Genomic DNA, 27814 nt, shown 5'->3' with positions numbered 1-27814 from the left:
GTAAGCAGTACTTCTCTTGTATTTTAACCATAAACTGTAAATTAAAAATATGATCAACTTTCAGGCTTTTCCAATTTCAGACCATTTCTTAACTTTTAGGGAAAAAATCACTAAATAGACCTCACTGAATAAACTGAAATAAAATACCTACAGTGAAGATTAGAATATTTCTGTCAGAAGTTTATTTTGCACTTCATCAAACTTATGTTTCAGGTGGTCCATGTTTTAGCTGGCCAATGATTTCCAGTGGTTCATGCAGATATCTTTCTAAAAAACTTGTACTGAAAACATAGTATACTTAAAAGTGTTTTTTGTTGCTGCCCTTTTTTTTCTTTTGTGCTGGGACTTGGCTCTAGGCAAAACAAATGTTCAGAAAGTGCTTGTGCACAGGACCATAGCAGCTTATTATAATTTTATGGTTAGTCATTATAAGAATGTAAGCCAGAGTTAAAAAAAGCATTTTGCAACCTCCACTATAACACATATTCATTCAAATTTTTAAATTTCTTGGGGACAAAAGTATTATTTGTCTGAAATATCTATTTCAGAACATTAAAATAAACAATTAAAGTAGTATTTGTTAGCAATTGCTTATTGCATTTCTTATGTCTGATGAAAAACCTACAGGAGTAGGAAAAAAAACTAACAAAACAAAACAAAAAGAGATTGAGCATTCTGCCTGCTGGTGCTTCTATTAAGTAGAAAATCACATATTCCCTGCCCCTGAGGTGTTCTGCTAACAATGTGCTCTTTGGATGCTTGCTCTTTTCACAGCAAATTTACAGCTAAAAGTAAAACCAGGCTTATTAAAAGCACACACCACCATCACTACCACCACCCAGCTGAAACATCCCTCTCTCTAACTGAGAGAAGGCTCACAATCTCCTAGGAAACACTTTTTGTAAGCCCAGTTAATAAAATGAAGATTTATTGGTGAAATATGCAAGATTCTTGGAGACCTTCTTCCCACAGATAAAAAAAGGAGGAACGTACCTTTCTTTCTGAAAAAGATGAAAAGAAACATGTGATCGGGATATAGGGCTGTGATAACATGTTTAGCATAAAGCAATTGATGCACAGTACCTGAAATTGCAAACACTTCATTTGAGAAGCTACTGCAGAAGTTGTTTATTGTCAGCTTTATCTAGACAACACATGAAGAAGGATTCCTATCACAAAATTAATGTGTCATAGCACCAGTTAAAAAATAACCTCCTTCCTAGCTTTAACATTTTGATCTATCATCCTGTTGTAGACACTGTGATAACATTAGGAAATGAAAATATATTGAGAAGCTTAGCAACCTTGGATTATCCTTGGTGCCTTTCTCTGAACAATTCCAAGTTCTACTGCACTGTTTCTGGGAGAAAGAGACCATGACAGTACACAGTACTCAATGTGAAACTGCCTTGTGAAATGTTGCAATTGCCCAGTGATGTTGGCATGTTTAGTTTTCTATTATTTTCCTAATAAGTCCTACATTTCCAATTGTACAGGACCACTCCTGTAGATGTAACTGAATCTTTCATAGAACTATCCACCATAACCCTTCAGCAGTAATGGCCAGTAGGTCAAGGGTCATTTATGAAGTTAGCTTTTTTTCCCCTCATAAGCATCACTTTACAATTATTTGTTCTGAATTTCTAACTACCTAAGATTAGCTAAAATGATGAACATTGCCAGGCCTCTTCCTAGATCCCTGATCCAGCACCGTGAAAACCTAAACGTCTGATCTTGATGGCATATGCAGGACCCAAGCATTAAACTTCTAGGGTACCTAGTTCCCTGTTTTGGAGCCATACATTTTACTTCCTAGTCTGAAACACAAAGACAGGAGTAAAACCTCTGTGCTTGATACTCATAAATGAACAAACAAACAAGTTTGTAGTGTAATGCAAGAGAAAGTTTCTGAGCTGTTAATTTATACTGTTTAAGCATCCTATGTGCTGCTAAGGTTAACATCTGAATGGATTGTCTGCCACATACATCTCAACATGGATACAGTATTTTTATAATACAAAGTTGATGTTTATACAGATGTTCCTTTTCTCTCAAGTTATGTTTCTTTCAGTTTGGGTACTATAAAAAAAACTATTTTGAGATGTTTCAAGTAATAGCACTGTCCAGAGTGCTTTAAAAAATTTTGATTGAAAAGATTCTAAAAACCAGCCACATTTTTGAGGTCCAAATTTTACTAAATTTGAATTTAAAATCTAGAATCACCACTTTGATGGCTGGCAGCAACCTCTGATTTCACTTGCACATCAGTTCAAAAGTATTTTGCTCAAGATGCTATGTAATATTCTTAATTTCTAAATCTATCCTCAAAAAGACTGGAAATTGCATTTCTGGCACTGATTTGAATACTTTCACACTATTATATAAATGGCAATAAACTATGAAAACCTGTATGATGTCCAAAAATGCTTGTTAGCCAGGTGTATTAAAATCACCATAAGGGTTGGCATTTTTTTTTGTAAAATAAAAAGTAGCAATAATAATAGTGTTAGGAAAATATTAACATCTGAATGACTTTTCCTATGTGTGGGTTAATGGTGCATGTGAGCTGACACAGGCAAAATGTCTACCCAGAAAATAAATTCTGAGCATGAAGGTTTTTGTCTACAGTTGTGGAACATGACAACTTTAATCTAAGCCAGACAGGTTACCAAAGACAAGGTAGCTCCAGAGGTGTGCTTGGGATCAATGCATTCTTGGATCACAAAGAATTTGCTGCACTTGCACTTCTGCTGGCAAGGGAGCTAATGAGATTAAATTGAAGTTGTGCATGCCCATGCAAAGGGCAGTCACCATCATCTTCTGTGTGGACATATGCAAAGCCTAATGCAAAAGGTTTTGGTGATGCATAATGTTAGGTGATTCATTTTAGCCACATGTAAACAACATAGCAGGAAGAATTCAAATACAAAAGATAAGTAGAAAATACCTAACACAACGTATGTTAGAAAAATATTGTGGAACTTACTCTTTGCAAAGCAATGCAAAATACTCAGAGTAAACATTTATAGATGTTTGAGGCTATTAATCATTGCATAGTTTGCTTCCTCAGGGAACAGAATACATATTAACAAAATTCTTCTATTATTAAATCAGAAGACAGATTCTGAACAGAATGTCATAAGGGACTGTGTTGACAGAGTACTGAGAACAATGGCCAGCAGGTCAGGCGCTTAGCCTCTTCTGCCATGATGCAAAGCATCATCCATCAAAATATCTAACAAGGTTGCAGTTTTATGAAGAATAGATTTTTGCTTACAATGTAAAGTAAGTGGTAGCAAAAACTATGGTATATTGTAAACAACAAACACATTACACAAAAGACAAAAATACAGCTAGTTCATGTTAACAGTTAAACAGTGCAGTTAAACACTGCACATAAACCCACAAATTTTATAAAAATCACTTTACAAATAGAGAAATAAAAAGAAAGAGAACCAATCAACAAACTATTTTTTCTGATAACATAGTACAAAGCTTGCATTTTTTTCTTCATAGTCTGGACAATTAAGCTTTCATCAGGAAAGTAAATAATGTTCATATTATATCCCAACTTCAGGATAGGACTGCCGACAAACAAGACTGGCAACGAACCAAGAAATTATTTTTTCCCAAGACTGGAAAGTGTCAGGAAAGTTGTTCTTAGCAGACTGTTCAATTCCATAACTCTGCTATTGCCCCTTTTTTGCAACAGGCTCCTCGTCAGGCTGAGAAATCACAGCTTGATTCAGGCATTCACATTACTTCTAACAAGCATTTACATGCAATATACTGTGGTTTTAATCCTGTGCAGTGAACAGGACTGAGTGAGAACAGCAGTCTGTCTATCACTAGACATCCCTCTGCCTCCAGCACTGAACTTGGGAAAAGGGAAAGCAACAGATTTGGTTTCATAATCAACAGTTCTAAAAAAGGTAAAATGAGAACTCTACCTAAGTAAAGATGCCTTAAATAAAAAAAAAAAAATCAAAATAAAATACATCAAGAACATATTGATTTTTGAAATACTACCTTTGCTGATGGATTAATTGTCTAGCTCGCATGCTCTTCACGATAAATACTGACTGAAGTAGCAAGATCATCAGGTAATTTGAAGCCCCTGTATGTATTAATTTATATATTAAAATAACAGAAATATAAAAGATCCCTGTGATTGTAAGGCTTAGAAGAATAAAAATGTAATTTTAAATATTTTATAACTATTCTCTTTCAAATATTTATCTCCTCCTCTATAACATATCCCATTTTTTATTCTCCTTTCTTTCTTTTTCCATTTCTTATTTCACTCTATCATTTCTTATCTGTTCGTGCAGTTGCTTTTAGAAATGGAATCTAGAGAAAACTCCTGCTGAAAGATAACAGCACTGTTTGCAGATTAAATAGTCTGTGAGGAGATTTAGCACATGCAGGGGAGCTGATTCTGCTTGAAGCTAAGCACCATCAGTCATGTTCTGAGCATCAACAACCACAGCCAGCATCACTTTGCTTAAAAGTGGCAGAGTTTTGTTGGATCTAACCCTTTCAAAGAAGATAGAAATAAAAGCAAAAAGAAAAATAAAGCCACGGCTTAAATATGAGTTTACAAGGTCATGTAGTGATAGGATGAGAGGTAATGGCTTTAAACTGAAAGAGGGTATGTTTAGATTAGATATTAAGAAGAAGTTCTTTACTGTGAGGGTGGTGAGGCACTGGAACAGGTTGCCCAGAGAAGTGGATGTCCCTGGAAATGTTCAAAGTCAGGCTGGATGGGGGTGTGAGAGTATTTATTAAAAAAATTAAGAAGCTAAAATTTAGAAGGAAAAAGAAATTACTGGATTTTCTTTGATTCAGCCTCCCAAAACATTCCCTCGTCTCTGACAATAACATACAATCTGAAGCAGCATTTCCCTATAGAATATTCTACTTAGACTTACCTAAGACAAAAAAAACCCCAAACCACAAATCACAAAAAATCCACCAAAACCCACAAAACCAAACGCACAAAACAAAAACCCCTACCAAAACAAGAATGGTTTTCTAAGTGTTTGAAAATAGGTATACTGAATTATAAGCATTAAATTTGGTTAAAGCTGAACCAGCCTCAAGGAATCACCTTTTCTCTACTTTCTTAACATTCTGTGAGTATTTGTCCATGTTTAAAGCTAAGATATACAGGTGTTCAGACTTTACAGTGGTGGGAGAGACAAAAACAGTAATAAGTCTCAGTCACTGAAATAAGCACTGCACAGTTTCTAGAGTTTTTATTTCACAGTATTTATCTACTGTCCTGACCATAGAGGAGAAAAAAAACAGATAGAGATTTATTTCACTTAACTTGCAACTCGAAGTTACTAGTAATATTTAGTCTGAATTAGGTGCTTCAGCTCCTACAATGTTGAAAGACAGACAACACACCAGCAGACCCAGAAGTTTACTTGTCCCATCATTTCACACACCTGCCTTAGACTGGACTGACTCAAACTTTGTGGTACTTAGCTCTCCCCATTGGTTACAAGTTGATCCTGGATAATAAACCAATTAGACTCAGGCTAACCCAGCTCTATAGGCAGCTACAGTTCATTAAATGATTTCCAAAAAAATAAGTTAGACCCATACCTAGCATTTACTCAGTGGGAGTGCAGCTTACACGACTATCAAAGTCGAAATTAGTGAAATAACAAATTGGCTCTGCTCAGGAAGATTAAAACCACCTTTTTCTCTCCCCTCCCCGCCCCCCTTAGTATATATAAAACCACTTTTAAAACCTGAAATCAGATTCTCATTTGTTTATGTAGTAAAAATGGACACATATCTATAGCCAGCATACAAGTAAATACAGGATTAGAATATTCTTTTAAGGGTATGCAGAAATGTTCAGAAACTGATATTTAGTTATCACTATCAACCCTCTTAACCTGCATGTTACATAAGTCAGGTTTCTGTAAACTCACTTAGCACAAGATCCAGTGTTACTTTCACATTGAGTCCAACTCCTCCTTCCTGCCCTTCTTGAAAATTGGGACAATGTTCACCAGCTTCCAGTCAGCTGGGACCTCTCCAGATTCCCAAGACAACTCAAAAACCATTGAGAGAGGTTTTGCGATGACATCAGCCACCTCTTTGAGGATTCTTGGATGAATCCCACCAGGCCCTATAGATTTGTAGGGATCCAGCTGGAGGAGCAGATCCTGCACAATTTCAGGATTGACTGGGAGTTTATCAGTCACAGTCCTCCAGCTCAGGGCACTGAAACCCCCTTGGTCTGTCATCTGTGTTGAAGACAGAGATAAAGTAAGCGTCAAACACCTCTGCCTTGTCTCTGTCCCTGTTTGTGAGGTGAGCATCCTCATCCTGCAACAGGTCAATGGTATTTCCATACTGTCTATCACCATCCATGTATTTGAAAAACTCTTTTTCCTGCCCCCCATATTTCTGGACAGTTTCAACTCCAGTTGAGCTTTGGCTGCACAGGTTTTCTCCCTACAGTGGTAAGCAGCATCTTTGTATTCTTCCCACATCACCTGACCTTGCTTACACTGGGCATTCACCTTCCTTTTTTGACTTATTTTGAAGAGAAGATCCCTGCTCAGCCAAGCCAGCCTTCTGCCTCACCTGCTTGACTTCCGAAAGTCGGGAATTGCTGCTCCCATGCCCTTAGGAGGTGATGTTTAAAAAGTGACCACCCCTCTACCTCTTCTGCCCTGCCTATCCCTCTGAAGAGCCTGTAACCATCTAACAGGGCACTTCAGCCACAGGACTCTTCTCATCAGGTTTTACTTATGCCAATGATGTCAAATCTAAGAGACTGAGCCAAAGCTTCAAGCTTCTCCTTTGTTCCTCATGCTGCCTGCATTGGTGCAGAAACATTTCAGGTGTGGGTACATTGTAGCCAACACCATCTGCAGCAGATTGAGGGATCATATTAGTGCTCGTTTCCTCAAGTTTTGGCACATCAACCCATCGCTCATCATAGGTGAATCTAGTTTCATCCCCTTCTCCATTCCAAGCTAGTTTAAAGCTTTATCAACAGGCCCTGCTAGCTCCCGTGCTAGAACTCTTTTTCCTGAGATAGGTGCATCCTACCAGGTGTCAGTAGACCAGAGATTGAGTAGATTGTCCCATGGTCAAAAAACCCGACCAATTTTGGAGTTTTGCATTGATGGATAGATCTGCCTAATCTTATCATTATTATTCCCTATTACCAGAAGGATCAATGAAATCACTACCTATTGTCCTGATCCCTCTACCAATCATCACAGGGCCTTGGAGTCTCTTTTGTTTTCTGACTTTGGTTGAACCTGTACAAAAATACACCTTGCTAGGGATCCATCACAGCACTAAGACAGTCAGGTGTGCACCCTGAGATGCAGTACAGATGATACTAAATAGCAACCCTTCTTCCTGCCCATCTCTTCTGTCTACCTCTCCCTATTCAGCAAAACAGCTCAGACACATCTCATTTTCATGAACTCCACAAGTTTAAACTTGGTTTTAAAAACACTGATGTACTACTGTGCTGATTTAGAAAAATCCAGCAGCCTTGGATTCAACAACACAGAAAAAAGAAGCAGGACAGATCCCTATGAACACCTGGAAGTGTCCCAGGTTTGACTTTCAGGAGGCAGGCATGTGTACATGTCTAAACCACTCATGCAGTTAAAGCTATATCATCGAGTTATTAAATTTTTAATGAATACACATTTCTGAATGCTGCAGTAAAGCTGGTGATTTCAGATACATTGAGAGAGCTTCATGCTGAATACATCCTCTGCTTAAAATGCTGTTAACAATGTCATATGTGCAAATGAATGCAGTCAATCCATCAACAGTGGTTTTTACCGTGTTCTGGGGCAAAGCACAGGCAATCAAACAATACCAAGGGGAGAAGTGAAAGTTCTGTTCTTCAGTTTGCAGTGCCTTTCAAGAGAGACTGAGCCTCACAGTTCCTCGTCAGCGTATGCTGCAAAGAGTCAGAATTCCTTTCATCAAATTTACAGGAAAATGAGAAAAAGTGGAAGTAGAAGGAAGGAAAAAAGACAGAGACAACTCTAAAGAAGTAATTTCATTGTACACAGTGTGTCTTACGGTTGCTGATTAAAAAAAAGACAATTTGATTCATTAAATGAAGATTGCCATTTTGTAAACATAGACTGCAGGCTATTGATTTAATTGAGTAAATTCCACCTATCCTGGGATATTGTAGGGATGTACTAAGCCTTTTATATCACTCCAAGCAATTTGGCATATTTCTCTGTATTTTACCTTCAGCTCTCATTAACAAGTGTTTATTTAATTTAATAGCATTTGTAGTGGGAGTATTCAATGTGTGCAAATTCTTGTAACCTCTATTAACAGGTTTCCAGCTCAGGGATACAAGACCCAGTTCCGATAAGTAAAAAAGATGGTCAGGTGCCTTTAGCAAGGAGCAAGCCTGACAATGCTGGCCTTCGTGTTTTGTGGTGGTGAGATTATAATTGGAAACAATTTGCCAAAGCTGGGCCAGACTCCAAATATATCAAAATATTCAACAGATTTGAGAACTGCAAGGTATTGGTTAACAGAGCCTAAAATTAAAATGTCATGGTGCCCCAGCTTGGAACCAGCAGAAATTCAATGCCTGAAACTGCATTTTGGATAATCATTTCCCCACAGAAGAGAGAAAGCCTAACAATGCCAACACCTTTTCTGTTCCATCTAAATTAAGTTTGAAATTTGAAAGAGTTGCCCTCTTTTTAGTTTTACAAATAGAGCAAAAGAGAAACGGAGGTCTCGCTTAGACCAACTCTTATCACTTTGTAGACCAAGGGACTCGACCCTTGTGGGTCCCTTCCAACTAAGGATGGTCTACGATTCTATGAAGTCATGTTTCACTAAATGCCTCACTTTCTCTGTTTGGAAAAGTATGTATTTCCATGGTGCTTGACTGCTTTTCATCATATTTCCAGGGATTTGTCAGAACTATGGTATGCCCTAGAAAAATACACCTTACTTCTTTTTCAGCAGAAATTCTCATTCATCATCTCTTATTAGGTCTCAAGGTAAAAATTTTCATCTGTTTACTTTGATTGTTGAAACAAAGCCATCCATCACAGTCCATTCATTCTGCATGAATTACTGGCATCAGGCATAACACATTTACAGTGGTCCCTGCTCTACAGATCAAAAGGTAAAATCTCAAACAAATGCAAAAGTTACTCAACAAATTCCAATGTAGAAATGAGTTAACGTAAATTCTCCTCTGCTTGCTAAATGTAAACTGACATTTTTTTTCTTTAACTTCACTCCATGGCCTGAATGCATTCACAATGAAGAACTATGGAAAAAAAATGGATGATGAATAAAATCAGTACTTGTAACACAAGAAATAAAGAAATCTCACCATAATTTACCAAGAGAATGAGAAAAATGACAGAAATTTTGATACTATAGAAATGGAATCTTGCAGCTTTTTTAAAGATTTTGCTTATGTCCCATGAAGAACGGGACATAAAACTACAAATCTTACATACATCAAACAAGTATTCTCAATATTAGGAAAACAGAAGTGATAGTCATACAAATAATAATCTCCTAAGCACATACGGAACTTTGAAAGTAACGGACAATGGAATGAATCGTGTAGGCATTTGACATGACTAGGGATAGAAGAAAAAATCATGTATATTGATGTCTCTTCTTTTCTTCCCAAATGATGACCCAAATTTGTTTCTTGCCAGTTGGTCTACAACAGAGCAATCGAAGCAATCAACTGGCAAGGAACTCTAAGCCAAGAATGATAGTGATGTTTGCTTCTACAGTGACAAATGCCATCTCAGCTTCCATGTGCTATTTCTTTTAGCCAAGAAATCTAATGATCTCCTTCTATAACAAGGCTGCTATAGCTACACACAGAAAAAGAGTTTATCACAACTGAATAAAGCTCAGCTGTGCAGAAGACAGTTTTCAGATCAGAACAATTTTCTGTGGGAGCTAAAAACCTCACCGTCTTGTTTTTTCCCAAGCGCAATAGAAACTCTTTGATTTTGTTAACACAGTATTTTATAGCATATATATAGTGCACACATAATTTACAAAACCCCCTTAAAAGTACAACACCGTTGGATAAACAATTTCGCACTTGGAGAAGGGAGAAAAAGAATGAACTGCATATGACAAACATTTGTCAAGCTACTTAGCATGTTTCTGCAAGGCAGTGAGAAACTCCCTGATAACGGGAGTAGGAAGAAAATAAATGGAGTAAATGTAGACGTAGCAGAAAAGTGGACAGGATAAACTATTTAAAACAAAATGCGGCAAACACTTCTATTTTTATAAAGGATTAATAGTGTTCATCACACAGGTACCTGTAAATAGTTTGCATAGAAAATTATAAATATATATTGCAGAACTATAAACAGAGTTTGCAGTAATTTCTGAAGGGAAATAAGGTAATGTAGGCTTATTCAAATTCAAATGCAAGATTTGTAAAATCCCAAGACATCAGCTTTTGGTGTCATGTAAATGAAAGTAGCCCCAGCAGACACAGGAGGATCACCACCATTTAAACAAGATGAAAACTGTGCTGTTGTAGTCAGTTGATTTGAACTTATTAGGAGAGCACTTGCCAGCTCATCAAAGTGCGGTCTTATTCCTGTTAAGCTCCTTCTCATCCAGTATCATTCCTCTTGATTATTAACATCTTTATTCAGGTACAAAGGCTAAATCTACTGTAAGACACCTGCTATAAATCTGTTTGGAAGTTTGATTGTGTGGTCAGGGGACTCTGACAGCACGTTTATGCATTAAACATACACATTACAACTACATATAAATTTCTTTTCCCTCTTCAGTCTCCCCTTTTACATATTTACCCTTTTACGTCTCTCTGGACTATGGTTCTCTGAAACCAGAACTGACTTGGTATTTCTGTCTGGCACAGTGTCAGAATTTAACAAATAAGAATTAGTAACGATATTCCAGAGGGTGTTGTGCAGTGCCAGAGGAAAGCTGTCATGAGGTCACATGTCAGCTGTGCCTGCTCCCTGCCAGCGGGCTCTAAAGGGTTTTGAGGAGATCCCCTGCAGAATACTGAGCAGGAGAACCCCTGTGGAGTCATTCATCCAAACCCTGCATCCTGCTACCAGAAATAACATACTGAGGAATAAGGTTGGGGAAAGTAAAAAAGGCAAGGAAAAATAAAATAAGCAATAAACTAGACACACATATACAGCTAAACTGCTTGGAAGTGAAAACTCAGCAGGGAGGTAAATGTTGCTACATAACTTTGAGACCACATACAACACAGAACCTCCAATTTTCATGCAGTTTAATTGCGAGTTCTTTCCTCCTTCGGGAATTAAATCAGTGAGAACCATATAACTTAGAGTGGCTTGTTGTGGGCTCTATCTCCTGCAATCAGTGTCTGGTTTCATTTTTTTCATGAATACTGCCTCTGTTGTTGCAAGTATTATTTCTCTTCTCCTGTAAAACCGGATTGCAGAAAAAGGTGTGTGGGAATTTTTAGATGGAAAAGTCTGCCAAATTTGAATGAGACAGCTCCACTCATTTCAAACCACGTCAAAGAGTAGATGCAGAAGCTGTAAATGACATGCAACTAAGGGTTCAATAAGGCATCCATAAAAAAGATTGAAATGCAGACTGAGTGGTCCAAATAAAAAAAGGCTGAGTCTTGCCTTTTATTTTTTAATTAAAAATCCACTCCATGAAAGCCCTGTAATAAGTTAAAAAGGGTAAGTGAATTATCTTGACAATATTTGTAGAACAAAAACAATACAATTTTCTGTGATTGAAAGGGATGTAGTGAAAATCAATCAGAACCAAAATACATCCTTATTTCCTATTATTCATCATCGTCATCATCATGGCTAGGCTTTGTGAATGAAGATTTGGGAAGGGTTCTACCCATGTTTGTTGCAAGCGCATTGGTGGCTAAAAAGGCCAATAGGAGATAGGCATTCCTATTATTATACTTTTATTAAATTACTGAATTTTTTCTTGGTATTTTCAATACTTGGTAATATTTGGGTGCAGTTATCCCACCACTCTGTTATTTTCATAAGAAAAAACTAAATAATTCAAAATTACCTGCCATTACTTCAGAGAGTTTTAGACCAGAGTAATTTTTGACATTACTTCTCATGATTCCAGAAGGGGGGAACGTTTCTTGCACTAAGTGCTAGAAAAGTACAAGGAAACACTCTACTGAAGAAAAAACCCCGCAAACTAGCTCCTTATTAAGGCATCTATTCACCTTAAGAGTTGCATTCACTGTGTGGTTTCAAGCCACATGCACACATTTCCAAGTTTTCTTCTCTCCACAGCCATCCCTCCCTCCCTCCCTCCCTCCCTCCCTCCCCGTTTCACACAGGTTTCTACAGCAATGCTTACAATCGAGTGCCCAGCACACACTCAGCAGCAAAATATCCCCTAGGAATGAATGAGGAAGAAAACAGCATTTGATGCTGCCTTGAACAGAATTCAAGTAAAATGAAAACAGCAGTTTTCAGTCATTCATTTAGTCATTCATTCATTCATTCACTGATATTCTCTAACAATTAGTCTACATAATCCTTTACAGCATTTTCTGATACTGAAGAGAATAAAAAGCACCAGAAATCATCTTCTCAGGGAAAGGTGGATGGATGGGCAAAAGGACAGAAAGGAAAGGAGGGGGTTGCACAAGCAAATACCTGCTCATATGGTATGACTGGGGGGCTCCCGTCCCATTCAGCAGGTTGTGAGAGCTGTGTGGCAGGACAGACTCACCCAGCCCTCACCTGTGACAGCAGCTACTGCCTGGCCCTGGGACAGGACACTGCCCAACCCTGCAGGTGCACTACATGAAACTGGACCATGTATCTCTGGTTTTAGCAAGGAGCTCCCCACAGGCAGGCTGAGCCTGAAGGCACTTGTTCTGGAAGGCTGCAACAAAGGGGTGAGAACCGTTGTCTCCATATATGACCTCTCAGGTATCCCTTAACATGCAGATGCTCTCTCTCCATTTTTGTTGGATGAACATAACCTCCTCAGATTCACACTTAAATGGATCCAGAATTGATCACTCAAGTTGAAAAGCTGCTCTTGACCACTTCTTAATGGGTAGTTTTGTCTGTTATCAAGTTTCAGCATGGTTTGCCATCACACTATCCTTAAAACAAAGAGAACTTACCTTGAGGACTTGACTTTCCCTGACTCTAAGTTCCCCATAAGATTTCAAGCTACAAAAGGTGCCGTTGTCCAGGGATGGATATTCTGGATGCTGGCAGAGGACTGGGTTTAGCTCAGTGTGCACATGCACATCTCCATCTCCAGATCAAGCCCATTACCTCCAGCAAGCGACATCATAGCATTCAGAAAAACATGCAAACAACTCTAAAGATTTTGTGTATAGGAGAATCTGCAAACTTTGCAAACGTGCAAACTTTTCTCTATTTCTCTTCTAACTATTTTAAAATCATGTCTCATTTCAAGCCTTGATATATTAAATTGAAGCCTTCAGTCATTAGGACACCTAATGTCTTTCTGCTAAATGAAGTGCCTCTCTACTAGAATAAATGTTTTCACTGGGATTTCTCTGGAACATGGAGTGTTTGCTTTTAAAAATACCTCATTTTCTAGATAGGTTCTTTTTGTGTTACCCTGTTTTTAGTGCAATTGGGTGGCCTTGATTTTTTTTTAAAATTTTCTGTATTTCAGATTGAAACCTGTCATAATGTCATGTTTTTCTTCTATGTATTCAGTGAAGAAGTTGAGGAGATTGAGGAGCAAAAAGGTCTGTGTATGAAAAAAAAAAGAAATAAATCTCTATGGGCAAAAATACCTTTCTGAATTGCCAGGAAATACCATTATAGTTTCCCCTATGTACCAGCATATATTAGAACATTATCCCTCATTTTAAATAATATGATGTAGTCTATAATTTTGGCCATGTAATTTTAAAAAAAATGCTACTACAAATATTCCCATTTGTTTTCAGCATAAGCATGAATTGGAATTTCCAACTATCTCTGTAAAAAAATACAGAATGAAAATTAAACTGAAGCTCACTTTCATTATGTATCACCAGTCTTGGCAGGGCACTGATCCTTTGAATAAGCATTTCCTACAATAGACAAAACCCAACCAACCAACCAAAACCCTGTTAAAAATAAATAAATAAAATCCTGTTAAAAATAAATAAAATCAGAAAATGGCTGGATACAGATGTCACAATGCACAAACCTGATGCAATGTAACAGTGCAACTTAAATGTATTAACTTGCAGTGTTTTATTAATTTCTCAAGTACTACAACCAATTTACAAATAACAGGGACACCATCTGTTCTCTGAATCATGGTAAAAAAAGCCTGCTAGCAATTAAGAGGTTGTACACAAGACACAATTTCTGCAGATTTCACTTTCTTCCTGTTTTGTTTTCTTTTGTTTGCTTGGTCTGGAAACCATGTCATCACACCAGTAGATGTCCTTTCCAGGTTATTTTTTTGTTTTGTTTTTTTTTGTTCTAGACTACTTAGCTTACAGATGTACTTTTTTAATCAGTGTATTTGGTATTCATGACTAATGCGAATTTGTAGACGAGATCTGAGAGAATTATGTGGATTTAGATTTAGAGCTTTTCTCATCCTGGCAGACTGACATTAGTTGAACATTTATTCTGCTCTGGCTAATGTATTCTCTCTCTCTGGCCTCTCAATTATTCTTAGTTTTCCCTTTCTCTTTTTAATAGTTATGGTACATTAGTGTAAGTATTGCTTCTTTTGGATTGTGCTATTACTGAGACTTTGCTAACATGTGGACATCAATGCTGTCACAACTATTTCACCGTTACAGATTTTCACAGTCCTCGAGGGTTTAAAGTTAAAAGAAACTATAGATTTGTTAATGCATTTTGCAATTTGATCACGTTGATGTGTTCAGTAACGTGCTCAGATCTTTGGAACAAGTCTGTGGACTTTGAATTGTATTTGAGAATGATTCTTATGTACACAATACCATTCTGTCACATGACAGAATTGCTATTCAGATAAGTCAATAAAGACACAGTGAAATACAAAACAAAGTCATACAAGAGAAGTAAATGATGTAGGCTGCAATATTACTTGATGTCAAAAACACTCTCTTTGGCCAAAACAACTTTCCCTAAAAAAGAAGTTCAAGTTCACTACTACCATAATGCCTTGGACAGTTAACTGAACTTTGACAGCAGAGACACAATGACTATTTTGGTTTCCATTGCAGTAAGTCTAGTCAACATCAAGTACTTTCTTTTAATATATCCCTACCCTTGAAAGAGCACATATTCCTCCTGTCGGTAGAATACTGGAAGGATTAGGATGAGTAGGAATTCATCTCTAACTTTAAGCTACAGGAACACCTGGAGTCCTGCAAAGATCTGCAGTTGTTGCAAAAAAAACCTTCCACAGACATTGTGCTAAATCAATCCTCCCTGCCAAAACCCTCAAAAGCCTACGTAAGTGTGACTAGTAAGATATGATTGCATTTGCCAGTCACACCAAACACAGCATTTTTGCTTTCCATAGTGAATGAGGTGAGGACCAGTCTCTCAGAGCAGAAGATAAACCAGACCAGCATCTTCAAAACGTTTACAAAGAACAATCCTGACTCATGTGACACAGAGGAAACCAAGGGACACTTTGGCCACACTGCCATTAAGAAACAGAACTTGCAATATCATTAGCTCTTCTCAGCTGCTAAGAGATGTCTTTCGAGATTGACAAAAACTGAGCACATGTAAATTCAAAACTACACAGAGAACACATAAAGAGACTTCACATTCATTTACTGAATGATTTTAACAGCAGAGAATTTAATGCTAGGATTTAAAAACAGATAATTTTACAACTGCCAGTAAAACTGGCCCAATATATCTGAGCACAGGCCTGAATTTCCTGGAAGTGAACCTTCATTTCGAAGGAATCCTGCTCTTTCTGATGTCTGATGCCAGCATTGCACTTCAGTAGCCAGAACTGGAGTTGGATCAATTGCAAGCAGCAATTAAGTGGATCTGAGATGAATGTAATAGGTGTATTTTCAGTGTGGAGGAAACCAGCCACACCACTTGCACTAATGGGAGTTATGCTTTTAAACTTTATTTGTACTGTATGCTGGAAATCCTACTCTGTTCCACTGATCTACAAGGTACTTGACCACTATATTTAAAAATGGAAATTTAGAATGATTATCCTGTTTCACTTTTTCCTCATATGAGTGCCTGACAGTTTAAATACAAATGGAAAGTCCTGACTTATTACTTTATTATATAAAAGAGGTATCTCTGCTCATAGGAAATGGAGAGGAGTGGGTAGACACACCTCTAGACTGGATCAGGGAGCACATCACAGGAAAGGGAATGCACAATCCTGGGCTTCTCTGGCAGAGCCAGTGACACAGGGGATTCAAGGTGTTGGTAGGGACCAGTGGCACCCATTTTTGTCAGCAGCAGACAAGCAGCGTGCATGAAGCAAGCAGGGACAGGACTGGTCTCTCTGGCATGAGCAGGGATGTACACAGGCTGCTCCCCCTGGGCTTCAGAGGTGTGTTCCAAACTTCATGAGCTAACAGAGCCCTCAGAGGCACATACAGGCCAGAAATCATAGTGTTTTTATTTACATTTGAGAAATTATTTGTAGCCTGTGTGTGAAAATGTATGTATAGACATTTCGGATAAGAAAGCTCAAACATATCTGATTATTTAATTGCTTCACTTGTTCAAAAAAGCTTGAGTAAAACTACTCCTTGTTTGTGCTTGTGGAATTGAGTCATAGTGATTACATCAGAACAGAAATCATCTCACCTAACCACAAAATACTTTGCTTTAGGGTGCCTTATGGAAACAGGCTATTCACACTACTGTAGCTAGAGGAAGATTCTATATGCTAGGAAAGCTAAGGCTGGCTGCAGTTCCTGTATTTATGTGGATGCTGCATCTCTCTCTGTACGTGATCAAATATTTCTTTGTTCTGTCTCAAAAGACACGGTGCTGAAATGCACAAAAATAGTATTTTTTAAAAAAAATATTTATAGCAGAACTACTGAGCAGTTCAGTGCCCTGCCTACCCACAGGATCAGAAGGGCAGAATACCTCTTTACACATAGCTATGAATGAAGAATACCTTTGAAATACCACTCTGGTGCTGCTTGATCTTCTGTTAAACAGAACAGGCTATTTAATGTAGTTCACTGAGTTTTGTCTTTTCCCTGTCACTGCTCCTGGCATAATTTCACTCTTAAGAAAAGAGAAGGGTGTATTTTTTTATATGAAATAGATTACATCTTGAAACAGCCATCTGTAAGGTGGTATCATTCTCACTTTTATTTAACTCTACATTTCCTAAAGTTTGTATACTTTTTCAAAGTTAAAAAATTGTTCATTTTGGCACTTGGCAATTGGTCTGGGAGAAAAGTAGCGACAGGACTGAAAAATCATTCTTGCAGTGATCAAGATGCAAAAATAAAAAGTTGCTTAACTAAGGCAGAAGATATCTTTTTATAAGTCGGTCTTTCTACCAGCAACTGATTTCTACCACCAATTTGAGTTTGGCAACAGGCAAAGATTCTCATTTGCACCTCTGGCACCAACTTATGCCGCTATTGTCTGTATCACCATTTCATAACCTGTGTCCTGCTCCTAAGGGAATAAAATAACCATACAAGCATCAGGCTCAGTATTACAAGTCTGCAGGTCAGGCACTGGCACAGCAAAGATAATGCATCTACCATTTGGACAAATGTGGTCTCTAGGTGTGAAACTTTCTCAGAGCCTGGTCCAAGGCAGCATGAATGACCAATGAGAGTCTGTGATAGAGTACTGAAAAGTTGTACTCCAAGAGCAAATACTAATGTAAACAAGGGCTATTCTAGAAGTATTGTGGTGGCACATTGCTCCTATGACTACACCCAGGTTTGGGCACCAGCCTTGACTCACTCCTCTGTTTTCCAGGCTCTGACTCTCTGCTTTTACCTGGAACTTGAGCAGAGTCCCAGTCCTCTGGCTACTGTTTTGGAAGAATAAGTAGCCAATGCAGACAGCACAATATAATGTTGCGTACCAGTACTAGGCAGTTCCTAGTGAAAAGCAAGGACCATGATCTGCTCTGGAACCATCTCAACTGCAAAAAACCATCCACCACCTCTGAAGAAAACTCAGGAAAGGAATTTTGCATTTGTTACAGGTTCCACATGGGTCCAATAGAAGTCAAATATAGTTTTACTGATGATTTGTTGGAACCACTTTACCTTCCATGCTTGATTTCAATGAGGTTGTTTTTCTTTTTGCTCCTTTCCTCCCTTGATTAGGGCACACCTGATGGATTAATGAGGAAGAAAGAAGCAGCTATTCATTCCACAACTAGTGGGTCCTGTTTCTCTCTGAAGTGTATCATCCAAAACAGCTACTGATGTTTTGAGTGAATGTCTATCAAATATTTATCACTCTGACTACAGCCAAGCTTTAATTTGAACTCTAACAATGATGACCTCAAGCAAAGCACTTAAAAAATCACTAGAACCCAGTAAAATAGAAATTTGATTGTAATATGGCATGCAGCCATCATGATTTATCAAAGTATACCAAAAACTGGTGAGTTCATTAGCATACTACAAAACTACTTCCCTACTACTCATGTAGCTGTTTGGTTGTAGTGGTCAATAACCTACATTGAAATCCTGGGTTCACTACAAACAAAAGCATGCAAATTTCAAAAGAAGCTATTTAGCTTTTGTGTTCTGTTGCATGAAAAAGAGGGGAAAAGGAAAGGGAGGAAAGAAGAAAAAAGAAAAAGGAAAAAGAAAAAAGGAAAAGGAAATAAAGTAAAAGATGGTAGGAAGTGACTTACTGATTTACAGTTTAATTAATGGTGAAATAATTTGCTGAACATCAACAAGGTTTTAAAGATGCTCTGAAGGACTATCTGAAAGTTTAGTAGTGTGTTAAGACTATAACATGCTTCAGTGGTCAAGATAAATCAAGTCAACAAATCAGGGATCTGTTTTTGAAAAATGGAAATCTGTTGTTCTCTGCTAAATGTTGAATTAATCTGTATTGTGAATCAATATTTTTGCTGTTTTCAATACCACAAAAAAAAAAGTATCTCATTACTCACTTGTTATCCCTTCCCTTTTTCACTTGCAAAGCTGTTAACCCCCACAAAGATGATAGTCAGTTGAGAAAAGCAGGAAGGAGCAAGGGCAAATGGCACAAAAGATCATTTCATTTGCTTGACTAGGCACATTAATGAATTCCACTTAGATTGAAAAAATGCAGTGAGCACCACAGCATCATACATTGTTTTAGCTTGAGTGATTCAGAGTTTATGCCATTAAAACGTACAGTAAACTGCAATTAAGCAATTAGACATGAAAGAGCATAGGTTGGGTTGAAATAATGTTAGACCCCAAATGCCTTGTTTATTTTATGCTTTGAGCAGTTTCAGCTTTAACTCTATTTCAAAATGACATATGCCCTGTCAGAGCTGTCCAACTGTGGTTATAAAAAGCTATCTCTTTTTCTTTCCTACCACAAAACAATTCTTAAAGTATTTTGTTCTTATACTTTTGTGTAAATCCTTTCAATTCCTGTTAATTTGTTTGCTGCTCATAGAAGCTGCCTTCCAAAAAGTGTGATGATGGTTAAAAGGCAAAAAATGAAGGGGAAAGACAGGAAAGCTTTTCTTAATATTAGGAGAAATAATAATTTAGTCTACAGAATAGTTTTAGTATAATCTAAAAAGGATGCCAACATGAAAAATTATTTTAATTAAACTATGAGTAATTGTAAAACCTTGTTGGAAGAGATAGATTCTCTGCATCTCTCAGTTCAGAATGTAAAATATATAAATAGGAAACTCAGATGAAGGATGTACAGAGAGACAAGATAAAGTAAACTAAATTGTAAGGGAGAATTATGACTATATCTCATTTTTACATTTTTTCCAATAATTTCCTGGTGTAAAAAAATTCAGGCCTCACGAAGACTCAGTGATGAAGTCTAGCCTATACGCAGCAATGAAACGAATAAGGGAATACATTTTAGTAAAAGAAAGGAGAGATCAATACAGAAATCTTACAGCATAGGACTTCATAGATGATGCCAGTGTTTGAAATGGTCTAGGACATCAGGATATCTTTTAAACATATGTTTTGGTGATCTCAGTTGAAACCTACAGAATGAACTTTTATCACACCAGCAGGTCAATGTGTTTGTATCAGAACTTGTAAATATTCATTCTGACCACGGGATGACATCATTCTGATTCTCATAAAGCAGAGATGACAGTTGTTGAAAGTGTTAGGAAAAGATTAGGGAAAAATAACTGTCATTATATAGTTTTGCTAAGGAGAGTTTAAAAACAAACCTCAAAAATCCTACAGAATTTAGAAAAAAGCATAGCTACACTTAATGTGTCATAGTGGGATTTTTAAGCACTGGCTTTCACATTTTCACATGTGTAATAAATTTATTTTTAGGATGTTTTGTTGTATCCCAAAACATATTTCTCTTGGTAGAAACAGGAAGGTAAATACTGTAAAAACTATTATTGCATAACAGCTACTAATCAGCAAGGTATGCTTCCACTTTTATTTCCAAGAGGAAAAAAAATATACTAGATCTGTAGGTTTTATTTTTTCCCTTTTCATTCTTTTTTCAAACAGAGTGTATGTACTTGAGCCATTAAATTGAAATATTAAAAGGAGGCTTAAAGTCTCAAAAAGTAACTAGTGACATGTGATTTAGGGGAAAACATGACAAACAAACCAACTTCACCACATTTTAAAATTAGAAAAAACAGGTATATAAAGTGCATTATAATGTGTTTCACATCTGAAGCAGCTGGCACTAAACATCAAAAGGGTCAAGCTAGGGAGACTGAACACTGGCCTGATTCAATGCCACAGATTTTACTGTATGAGGCCATCTCTCTGTTTTCAGCATTGACTCCCGATCACAGGCAGTATAAGACCTTCCACAGGGAGCTTGTGATCAGCAAAAGCAAACAGTGTTTGCGAGGTATCAAAACCTTCCCTGCTCTCTGCATAGCAGGAAAAATGTCTGTTCAGGCTCCAAGGCAAAACTTGGTTCCCAACAAAACAACTGTCGTGAAAAACAAATGAAACTGAACAAAACCCTTCTACCCTTTTTGTAACCCACACACTAAGATATCTTCAAATAGCTTATTCATTATTCTGTAGGGAGCCTTCCGCAGCACTCCTAACCTCTGTGCAGAGCCAACTGCACAGTGAAGAAATTAGTGACATTTGTGAGATCATGAGATATTTTGGAGAGAGTGAACTCTCATTTTTTTTCTACCCAAGTGACTGTCTAGTTGTGTTCCTGCCAAAAATTTGTTTTTCTCTTTCCATGTTTTCTGTTCTTCCTTTTTAAATTAAGGTCAGTTTGGAGTCAAAGATTTAACACAGCTGAGTTTTCGGGTTTGTATTGAGAATAGTCATTTACTCATTTGAACACTAAAATTCAAGTTTTCTTACTTTCTCCAAAATTTATGAACTCAGCCATATTGCAACTATATAGTTAATCAAGTTGTGAGCATTTAACAAAAATAAAAAAAGAAAATGGAGGTATTAAATATTTTACATTTGGATTTTAGCATATATAAGTCTGTTAGCAAAAATGCCAAGTTCAATTTCCTGATGTCTTCCCAAAATAATGAAAATAAATGTAGAGGTTACGAAAGCACTTGGCTCAGCAGACTTGTAGACTAATGTCCTCTGTTTTTCAGAACAGGAGGAATGTGGATAGTGGCCAGGACATCTGTCAGACAAACTCCATCAACAACCAGAACTCAGCAAGCCAGATGTGTGCAATCTAATAATCCTGGTAGATCAATATTATATAACATTGAAGTTGATGAACTTGCAGTACAAAAGAATTTATCTGTGACCAATCATGATCAGCTTATAGTGTGAGAAGACTACCTGAAAGGAGGTTGTAGCCAGGTGGGCATCGATCTCTTCTCCCAGGCAACCAGCAGTAGGACAAGAGGGCACGGGCTTAAGCTCTGCCAGGGGAGGTTTAGGTTGGATATTAGGAAGAAATTTTTTACAGAGAGAGTAATCAGACATTGGAATGGGCTGCGCAGGGAGGTGGTGGATTCACCGTCCCTGGAGGTTTTTAAGATAAGACTGGATGTGGCACTTAGTGCCATGGTCTGGTAACCACGGCAGTGTTGGATCAAGGGTTGGATCTATAATCTTGGAAGTCTTTTCCAACCCGGTTGATTCTATGATCCTATGATTCTATGAAGACACAATTACGGGATTGATACTGCAGGACAAACCAAGTTTGCTTTTTTTTTTACTTATTTTAAAAAGACAAATAACAATCACCAAAATCAACAGAAAGGATAAGAGACTAAAAAGAATTATGTCTTTAAAGCAAACAAATAGGAGCCAGCGTGATTTATCAGAGACATATAACAGGTCATCAGTACATGACATATCAAAAAAACCTTAGGATCATTATTCAGAGATTAATTATCTCTGAAGGTCATGTGGTCCAATCCCTTCTTCAAACCACGACTGATCTTGCAATTTTTTCCCCTAAAATCTAACTAGATTTCTTTTGTTGCAACTTGTGTCCATTTCTACTTGTCCTATCACCTTTTATTTTTAGCTGCATAATGCTGTGAGGTCCTCCCTCATCATTTTTTCTTACAGTTTAACAGTCCCAGGCCCCTCAGCCTCTTCTCACCTTATCCTTCTTGTCCTTTTTCTTCCAGAAGTGCTCTGTGCCAATAAACCTTCATAAGGAACGGTTCTTGAAAGGTAGGAAATGCCAATGCAAACTTACTTAATCCTTGAGTATGCTTTATTTACACAGTTATATGAGTTATGAGGCAAAACTCATCTTCAGTGAGTACACAAAGCTGGTACATTATTTAATGTAGGACCTCTCTTATGTTGTTTCCAGAGCTAGATGACAGGCAGTAGAAACTTCCATGGCCCAGAGCCTGACCTGACAAGACTACTGAACAGAGCTCTCAGGTCTCTGTTACCAGAGCAACCCCTTCTCTCTCTTCTCCTCCTGGTCATACGGTCCTGCCCTGTTGCCCTTGTGCTGACTCTTTAACCTGAACACTTGGTCAGCCAAATCACCTCACCAAGCTGCAAGGGACTTTTTTGGATTTTTTTTTTCTCTCTTAAAGAGTCAAATCATCTGTCAAAAGCCAATGCAGAAGAGGGACTGTGGCTAGGTAGCCAGACTTGGGGGCAAGAAACGGATAGAAGGAGCACATCCTGTTTTGACTGGAGAAATTGTCTTGCATATAAAAGTAACAGACGTGCCTCCAACAGATCTCTAGTAATAATGTGTATAACAAATTCCCACATGATAGGATCCTGTACAGCCTATGTTTTAGGTAGAGAACAAAGGACAAGAATGTGTGAGAGCTACAGAACTGAATTATCACAACTTTGGTGAAAGAAGGAGATGACATCTCCCTTCCACCCTTCATAAGCACTCCACAATGAGTCAGGACCAGTGTCAGGATCTCAGTTTTACAGTGCACAGGGAAACCAATCAGAGTGGAGATCTGTACACAAAGTAAGAATATATGTTAAAAATCTCCACCTTACTGGGTCTTAATTGTCTAGTCCATCAGGTAGAAAGCAGAATTATTAAAAAAAGTAAAGGAGAGAAAAGTAATTCAACTGTCTTTACAGCATTGCTTTTGAAGGCACACTCATCTCCCCCTCACTGCCTCACAGTGCAGTATGACAAAGGTTTGATGTTTGCCTCAATGGAGAGCAGCATCTTGTGCAAGGAGTTGAAGACATACAAATGGCAGCATTTTTACTCGCCTTTTCTCTCAGCACCTTCAGATAATTTCACTCCAAATAAAAAATGCAAAAAGTCAAGGCTACTACAAATACAAAGGAGGTAAAATCAAAGCAAGATTACTAAATTCTAGCAATTCTTTTGTAAGTAAATCAGAGCCATGGCAAACTGCTGATAATGTAAGAACACAAATAGCCCTGGAGTTAGAATGGAGGAAACAAGAGTCTCCTTTCTTCCAGTGTAGACAAGAAAGTAATCTTCTTTTATTAGGTCATATTTCCCTGCACTTATCACAACTGGAGCAATAAGATTTCATACTGTGAACAATCACGCATTGCACATTCTTAATTGTAATCAAAGTTTGGAGTTTCTAGATTATTTAATTAAATATTCTCCTACTGCCTTTAACATATCACAGAATGATAGTATTCTCATAGCTCAAATACATCTGTTTGAGAGATCTGACCTATCCCTACTCCTGAATGAGTCATCGTATAATTACAAAAGTCACAAGTAACACTATCGATCATCCCATATATTTACTGATGAACTGTGAGCGACACAATTCCACAGAGAGCAATACTGAAGGAAGAAGCTGAGCAGCCAGCAGGTCAGACATGAGTGCAGACCAGAAACTTTCAATTTGCATTTGGACTTGTTATTGTCCACAGATTAGACTCATTCAAAATTTCCATCCAGCCAAGGCAACCAGAGAATTGACAGGAAACAAAGAATTCAGTAACATGACTCCCACATGAGGCTGGAGAAAGCCAAAGGCCAGTTTTGCTGTTCTTCGTCAATTAATATCTCCATGCAGTCCTTTCAATTTAGGGAAGGCTTCAACAAATGTTTGTTATGATTAAGCATCACTTTAGATGATGCTTAACGCTGGAAAGGTGAATAGGGTAAATGAAATCATGGAAGTCAGGACATTGTCACCCACTTGCAATGGAGGAGTTTCATGGTGATGTTGAGGGCAAATGGCAGAGTAACTGCATGCAGAACACGCTGTGCATTATTAAGACTTGGCAATTGCACAACTGATTAAGAGCTCACCATCACAAATGCTTATTCACAGAAATAATTGCTATTCAGATAAGAAAGCCTAATGAAAGCAATGGATCTGCTAAAATGCTCACAAGGACTGAGGTCAGAGTAAGACTCATCTACAAGCTAAAAACAAACTAAAGCAGTCTGGCTTATTCTCTGTCTTGAAGAATAATCACACACAGTCCTAAAGCAAGAAAGTAGGGCCTCAGTTTTAGGTCAGGTGTTTCCTTGATAACATTCTATGCTGTCTTGTGCAAGAAATTCCCATGATCTAGCTAAGCAGTAGGTGGAAAACAGTTCGTGACGGATTTAGCCATCTCTACCAAACACTCTGGTTAATTATACAATAAAATGCATTATTTTTATCTTCTTTTCGCATTGAAAAGATCTGAGTGCAAAATATGATAACTTTAAAATAAACTTTGTCCCATTTTATATAACACAATAATAACAAATAAGATACAAAAATAAGGTATGCTATAGGATTACAACACTACTGTCCTTTTGCATTTTGCAATATTAGAAATAAGAATTCATATTGCAATGCTTCAGCCCTGTTACTCACTGTCATTTCAACAAGTGCTTTAACAGAGCACACAGCAAAGATGGTTGACTTGTAGCTTCCCAACTAAGCAGTTCTCTTGTGTTGATCACAAAGCAGGTACCTTCAAAGTATATGGTTGGCAATAGAAGCAATCAGTCATAAAAACAACAGAATGTCAAGAGGGAGCTGCTGAGACCAGGTTTGCTGGGTTACACAAAGCACAGCGGGCCACCCAAACCAGACTAGTCTCCAGCATGTCATGATGCAGCATTAGCCATGTAACTGCTTCTTGCCTTTGAGACCTACAGTTGCCTTTCTGAATCAGGTGCTGTGCAATTTGTGGCCACATAAAGGCTCCCTTGGGAATCGTCAGACCAGAAGCAATCTGAAGTGTATCTAACATTGGACTAGAGAGATGATACTTCCGTAAAACTCTTTTACCATTAAAATTCCATTCATGGACACATATGTCTTGGTCTACAACTCAAGATGGGTGATGAGTGTTAACTTTAAAACTTTAGGTTTTCAACGGGATTACCAGTTGCATAATTTAGCCAGTAAAGTTCTGGCATAGTATTTCTCAGATCCACAGACAAAATTTCTATAGACAACAATGGGAACAAAATATACACAGAAAGGCAAATGAAAAAAAGCAATCCTTTCCTAGATTCATAGAATATTTATCACATTCTTTTGAACATGTTAATGTAGATTCCACATAGCAGTGATGGATTTCCGTTTTCACAGTCTATGTCATGTTAATATCCATATTTTTCTGCCTCTAGGTTTAGCATTTGACAGTGAACCATTAGATAAACCATGAAGTACAAAGGGAAATGCAAAACAAAAGCATGCTCAGAGTTTCTACAATCAGCAGTACAGACTTTGCCAGATGGAGCAGATGATATGGTCAATGAAGGTGCAGAAGGTGAAAGAATTAATCTAAGGAAATTAACAGGATGCCTGACACCAGACTGCTCCACAAAATCTCTTGTGTCAGCTTCAGCCGTGTATGCAGTCAAGTGCGCATGGTGGACATGCACTAATTATGTGTGCCTCTCTCTGCTCTTACGGAATTTATTGATTGTTTTTACTGTGCTTATTTAATTTCTTTTCCATTATTTAGTTTGGCCAAGAAATCTCCACTCCAAACACTTTGAATTGCAAATTACAGCTGCCAAAAAACTAGCCTCTAACACTGGTTCTTGCGCATTTTCCACAGTGTTTCCAAAAGCATCAAAAAATGCCCTTTCTTGAGAACTGACACCATTATATTCCCATCAGTAGCATATTATGTTTGCACAGTGCATCTACAATTATATCTGGATTTTCCATGCGTATAGCTGTTTATTTGTCCCCACACAATTTTTTTCATCTTCTTTCAAGATCTACTGAGGATGCAAGGGAAGAAGTACATAGTCCAGGATGACAACAGAATTTCTCAAGATAGACTTCTGTGGTTCCCAATACGTTCCATCTTCAACTATTCAGTTATGAAATTTGGAAGACTTGGATAAAAAGGTCTACTTCCTACAGCAAGAGCTGATTTTGGGTGCCTTGTACTACAGTCTCAGAATTTTCTACACAAAGTGTAGAAGAAAGTATCTTTGTGTAAAAAAATTAACGATAATAACTTTGAAGAGATGGAGTTTGCTTCCATTCCCACAAGGCATATATGGGTTTGTGAGCAAGTTTATGCAGAAGAAAGAAAAGGTTTATAACCATTTTGTTATTTAGAAGACTCACACTTACTCCCTGCAGTTCCCTTTACTTGTATTTAACTCTACTCCAAGTTCTTCCTCTTAAAACTTCTGCAGGTCCTCAGACAGCCTGTGACACTGTGCAGGAGGGCCAAGGTCAGAGAGACCTAGACCTGGGCATGTGTACAACTGCAAGCAGTGTTATTACATCAGGTCATGTCACAACTGACCTAAGAAGGGACATCTCTGAACTAATGGTTCCAACCACTGTTCTCAGTGGAACACACTGGAGGGAGAGGTTAGCCAGACTTATTAACTGATTTAATGATGCCCTGGCATTATTCCAGAAGTACCTGTGCTTACTGCTGCACCATGAAACCTAAAACACCCTATGGAATCAGCCTTCCATGGAACAAGGTAGTCTCTTCAGATAATATATCCTTCCAAGCTCTCCCACACTCGCAGCTTGTTCACCCTGTTGCTCTGAGAAAAACTTTTCCAGGAATTTACCCCTCTTCTCCACATCTCTCCAAACTGGTCATGATGTGACCTAAAACACCAGGTCATTTTAGAACACCAGACACCTGCCACTAAGAAATAAGACAACAAGAAATTCTGCCTGTCTCTTTGTGGTGGAATACTCAAACTAAGGAAAACTGATAGATTATTCATAAAGAAAAAAGAATTCTGACTAGGATTTGCTAAATTGA

At 37.8% G+C, this 27814-nt stretch overlaps 1 protein-coding gene and 1 long non-coding RNA gene across 2 annotated transcripts in view; both read right to left on the bottom strand.

Annotated features, from left to right (window-relative positions):
• PLXDC2 (plexin domain containing 2) overlaps positions 1–27814 on the bottom strand; it is a 254160-nt gene that overhangs the window by 183318 nt on the left and 43028 nt on the right. The gene's annotated exons all lie outside the window — the stretch shown is intronic.
• Positions 190–27665, bottom strand: LOC127477732 (uncharacterized). Its single transcript, XR_007907016.1, has 3 exons — positions 27151–27665; positions 4030–4117; positions 190–1001 (listed from the first exon to the last, which is right to left on the bottom strand). It is a non-coding gene; the product is annotated as an uncharacterized LOC127477732 (long non-coding RNA).

The sequence above is a fragment of the Manacus candei genome, unplaced genomic scaffold (assembly GCF_025592945.1).
Source record: "Manacus candei isolate 608988 ecotype Guabito, Panama unplaced genomic scaffold, ASM2559294v1 h1tg000056l, whole genome shotgun sequence".
In the NCBI taxonomy this organism is placed as follows: domain Eukaryota; kingdom Metazoa; phylum Chordata; class Aves; order Passeriformes; family Pipridae; genus Manacus; species Manacus candei.
The sequence above is the reverse complement of the archived record's forward strand: the minus strand, read 5'-3'. Positions and strand labels throughout refer to the sequence as shown.